Here is a 5,817-nt window from a genome sequence, read left to right on the forward strand (position 1 = left end):
GTGTGTGTGTGTGTGTGTGTGTGTGTGTGTGTGAGATACCTTGCTGGTCCTATATATTGCTGAGTAGGTATTGAGTTGACAACGTGGTTTAAAAACTGTATGTATAATGGTCAGGCTCTTATCCAGACAATGAGCACTCTCTAAAAAGCTTCTGTCCATGTTTTTGCTTGTGAAGTCATTGCTCCCCTGAGTTCATCTAAGCATGTGAGACATTATCATGCAGCATAACTTCACTCAGCTGCTCCACTGTTTTTCATCCCCGGATACAAATTAGCTGGAAAACACACATGCATGCACACAAACACGCACACACATACACACACACACACACACACACACACATACACACACATACAATACAGACACATATACACGTGCAAAGTACATGCACACAAGCACATATGGAGACTAAGATTACACACATTTGTGTTAGCAGTAATGTGCCACTTGCTTTGAGCTAGCCAGAAGGGACATTGCATTCTGGGCCAGTGCACTTCAGAACTCATCACTGCTCTACCCTACTCTGCTCTATACTACTCAACTCTATACTGCTCTACTCTAGTCTACTCAACTCTATACTGCTCTACTCTATACTGCTCTACTCTGCTGTAGTCTACTCAACTCTTTACTGCTCTACCCTGCTGTAGTCTACTCAACTCTATACTGCTCTACTCTGCTCTAGTCTACTCAAGTCTATACTGCTCTACTCTATACTGCTCTACTCTGCTGTAGTCTACTCAACTCTATACTGCTCTACTCTGCTGTAGTTCACTCTACTCTATACTGCTCTGCTCGAATCTAGTCTACTCTGCTCTAATATACTCCCCTCTGCCCTGCTCTATCCAGAGTGACATGGGACTGTGGTATTTACACCTTCATGTGTATTCGTTTTCCCTGCCCTGCCTCCGCTCAAACATGGTTACAGTACAGAGTGTATTTACATCACCTGTCATCTTTCGTCGCTCTCCTCCATCACTCCCTCCTCCCTGCATCCCTCTCACCTTCCCTCCACTGTCTTTTACAACAGGGATAACTCCCTCAGCATAAAGACAACACAACAATCAGAGCACGCTGGTGAAGACTTTGTAAGGGAATTGGTGAGAGAAATAATATACGATTTGTAAGAACATTTGTTTTGCCTACTCTACATCCAGAAATGTAATTAAGACATGTCATGTATTTAGAGTGTGTGTTGATGGTTATTTTATCATTATTTTAGACTTGGTAATATTTGCACCCCATTTCTGGACAGCCATACATCTGTCTCTGTTTTTTTTCATAGTCTCCCATCTTCTTCCCTCTGACTTCTTCTCTCCATCCTTCATCCTTCCTGTCTGTCAATTCTCTAATCTCCCTCATCAGTCTCTGTCTGTCCTGCTGCCCCACAGGCTCTGGAGGAGGAGAAGCACGAGCTGGGATGTGTGAGCAGGAATGTGTGAGCCGTGGAAGGGAGGGAGAGGAGGAAGAGAAGGGAGAGGAGGAGTGGGGAGAGGAGGAACAGGAGGATGTGGGAGAGGAGGAGGAAGATGGAGAGGAGGAGGAGGAGGCCTGAGAAGTGTAGTGATTCAGATCAGTAATAAATCAGTACATCCATGGACAGCAGCTATCCTCACCACTGGACACAAGACTTGCCCTTATCAATGTCGCCACTGAGGCGCAATCTATCAATATCTCAATTATCCGACTGAATTTCACTCATTATCACATATTACTCTTTCGAGTGAGGGCTAGGACTCATATTGTTCCTGTGTGGTGTGGACAATATGACTCCCAATGTCTCATATAAACCCTTCAGCAATAATATTCATTTATTTTTATTCTAGGTAAACATTGGTTGGAATTAGTGGAAAATGTATTGAGAAATTCTACACATAGACTAAACTAAGATACACAAACTACGATTACACAATGTACGACAGAAAAGGTTAGATCACTGTTGTTGCTGAACCAAACAAGCCCTTTACAGAAGGATGGTCCAACAATTTAAAATGTCGTGACAAGGAGTGTAGATATTCTAAATTGGGGGTTTGCTGTGGTGACTAACATCTGAAATCAGTGCTCTCTTATGGTAGCCACGGTAACGGACGGACGGTTGTAGATATTGGGGAGAATGTGCTGAGTCACAGAAGCAATCCATGGCTGCTGCAACACCCTCCCCCACGCTCCTTGCATCTCTCCTCCTCCCTCCCTCCCTCACCTCCTTCCCCCCCACATCACTGTTTATCTCCCTGTCTCTCCCGTTCACACCCCTTAATACTCTCCCACCATCAGTTTCTTCGATCTCTCCCTAAATAATCCATCTTTCTCTCTCTTTCTCTAAATCTCTTCATCTCCATCCCTCCTTCAATCTCTCAGTCCATGCTCTCTAATAAGGTTCTCCTCTCTTAACGACCTTCATCTTTCTCCCTTTGCTCTCCTCTCCCTCAGTCCCCATCTCTATCTGTAGTTTAATTAGAAGTTAAATCTGCTTCTCTTGGGGGGGTCAGAGGGCAGAAGCTAGGCTGCTGCAGAGTTGATAGTGCTGCTGCTAATCTTCTCCACAGCTAGCTGTTCCTGCTCTCTGAACACTAGAAAATCACCAGTAAGACTCCATTGCCTCCTCCAATCACCCCCTCCCCCTCACCCATCCATCCATCCATCCACCCACACACACACTCCCTCACACCCAGCCAAAAGAACAACTTCAAAGGACTGCTTTTAGAAAAGTTTGACATTCTCTTTCATCTCCTGGGAAGGGAGGAATATGACAAACGGAGAAGAGAGGACTGCTTAGCATGCTGTCTGCTATTGTTCCACCTTTTTGTTCCTGTCAGTCATTAGTCTGGTTCAATCCCATTTTAAAACTCCTCTCCAGAATTAGGTTTTACATCCTAAACAATTCTACATGCACTATTTCTACATGCATCATTTGTATGTCACTTTCTTAATCAATTAAATACGTAGTTGTACATCCCTGACTCACAGTTTCTACCTTCTATACTGTGCAGAATACTGCAGTAAACACTATTAGTTCATTCATTTGTGGTTCAGTGGTTACTTGGGTAGCAGTGTACTGTTTGCCAGTTATCCATACTGATACTTCATCCATAAAGACAGCATCTTCTCTGCCTCTCTCCCCTCAAACACAGCTCTCTCTCTCTGCCTCTCTCCCCCCAACACAGCTCTCTCTCTCTGCCTCTCTCCCCCCAACACAGCTCTCTCTCTCTGCCTCTCTCCCCCCAAACACAGCTCTCTCTCGCTCTTCTTCTCTCTCTCTCCCCCCAACACAGCTCTCTCTCTCTGCCTCTCTCCCCCCAACACAGCTCTCTCTTCCTGCCTCTCTCCCCCCAAACACAGCTCTCTCTCTCTTCTTCTCCCTCTCTCCCCCCAACACAGCTCTCTCTCTCTGATTCTTCCTCCCTCGCCCTAACACAGCTCTCTCTCTCTGCCTCTCTCCCCCCAACACAGCTCTCTCTCTCTGCCTCTCACCCCCCCAACACAGAGCTCTCTCTCTCTGCCTCACTCACCCCCCCCAACACACCACCCCTTCTGTACCTTCACCTGCCTCTCCCTAAACACAGCCCCTTCACCTGCCTCTCCCTAAACACAGCCCCTTCACCTGCCTCTCCCTAAACACAGCCCCTTCACTGCCTCTCCCTAAACACAGCCCCTTCACTGCCTCTCCCTAAACACAGCCCCTTCACTGCCTCTCCCTAAACACAGCCCCTTCACCTGCCTCTCCCTAAACACAGCCCCTTCACCTGCCTCTCCCTAAACACAGCCCCTTCACTGCCTCTCCCTAAACACAGCCCCTTCACTGCCTCTCCCTAAACACAGCCCCTTCACCTGCCTCTCCCTAAACACAGCCCCTTCACTGCCTCTCCCTAAACACAGCCCCTTCACTGCCTCTCCCTAAACACAGCCCCTTCACCTGCCTCTCCCTAAACACAGCCCCTTCACCTGCCTCTCCCTAAACACAGCCCCTTCACTGCCTCTCCCTAAACACAGCCCCTTCACTGCCTCTCCCTAAACACAGCCCCTTCACCTGCCTCTCCCTAAACACAGCCCCTTCACCTGCCTCTCCCTAAACACAGCCCCTTCACTGCCTCTCCCTAAACACAGCCCCTTCACCTGCCTCTCCCTAAACACAGCCCCTTCACCTGCCTCTCCCTAAACACAGCCCCTTCACTGCCTCTCCCTAAACACAGCCCCTTCACCTGCCTCTCCCTAAACACAGCCCCTTCACTGCCTCTCCCTAAACACAGCCCCTTCACTGCCTCTCCCTAAACACAGCCCCTTCACCTGCCTCTCCCTAAACACAGCCCCTTCACCTGCCTCTCCCTAAACACAGCCCCTTCACCTGCCTCTCCCTAAACACAGCCCCTTCACCTGCCTCTCCCTAAACACAGCCCCTTCACCTGCCTCTCCCTAAACACAGCCCCTTCACCTGCCTCTCCCTAAACACAGCCCCTTCACTGCCTCTGTCTGCCTCTTTCTTCCTGCTTACAGCAGGCTCTCCTCGCCAAATGGATTTTTCATGTAAAGTTATCATTATCATTAATTTGAGAGACAGGTTTGCTTCAGAGCAATTGAAAACACATTTGTTAGACTGCCAAGCAGAGGTGGTTCTGAAAGTGTGCTGACAAAGCCTTCAGAGGTCTGGGAGAACTCATTAAAATACATCAGCTATTCATCCTCCACATTCCTTTTTATTTCTCCAATGTATCTAATATACAAACCTGCTGCAGCCTAACAGAGCAATATTATGACTGAATATCTGTTTGAATTCGCAAATCTACGCAGTTATGTAAAGAACAGCATGGTGTGTGTGTAGTGTGTGTATGCATGTGTGTGCATACAAGTGTGTGTGGTGTGCATGTGTGTGGATGCTACAGTACTGCCTTATAGGTTAAAGGTTGGAGGAAGTTATAATGGTTTCAGCCACATAAGATATTGCTACAGTGCGAGGTCATCCCTGCTCTCGCGCCCTGATGGAAACAGAGAGAGTTGACTTCCTCAGTGCACACGTCACATCCAAATGCAAAGCAACTACTAGAACCTTTTACTGATGCAACAGGAAATCCATCTAGTTCCACTCCAAGCTGCCTTCAGCTGAAAATGATGTCCAGTACAAGCCTAAGGAATTCAAACAGATTATAGATAGAGCTAAGGATCTCAGACAGGATTTGAAGCAATTGTTCTACTGACTATACTACAGAATATCTTCAAACCAAACTGCATTATCATCCGATATAGGTTCTGTTGCCGGGGACTACACAGAACCTTATTTTAAGTTTGGGTCTATTAGATGTGAGGTAAATAGCTGGTATTTCAATAGCCTTGTTTTGGAAACAACTAAGTATTTTCTACAAAATAATATAATAAATACTTTTCTGTTGCAATTATTGCACCATAATATCAATACAATCTACATCAAGGGCAAATATACGCATGATTAAACTGGCTATTGCTAGTCAGCCACAAGTTAGACTTTATGTATGTAAACATTCATGTTCACCGGCATTATCATGTCTCGTTTGCCCATAGTTGACCAACAACTTTTCAAGCACACCAAAGAGTATCGAAGCAATATAAGTTCTTTGAGCACACTTCTCTCATTTCAAATACGGCAAGTCATAATAACATAGCATTTTTTGTCTACAAATACAGTGTATAATGTGTTTTTTTTTGTGTGTGTGTGTGTTTTTTTTTTACAAGATGTTACCGTGTGCATATGCTGCCCATTACCAAGCTTGCAGAAATGCCCCCATTTGACGGATAGGTCTACCTATGAAATGCTGCTGACGTCAAAAGCGTCCGCCATCTTTGATGAGGGCA

This window comes from Osmerus eperlanus, chromosome 8, assembly GCF_963692335.1.
Source record: "Osmerus eperlanus chromosome 8, fOsmEpe2.1, whole genome shotgun sequence".
NCBI lineage: Eukaryota > Metazoa > Chordata > Actinopteri > Osmeriformes > Osmeridae > Osmerus > Osmerus eperlanus.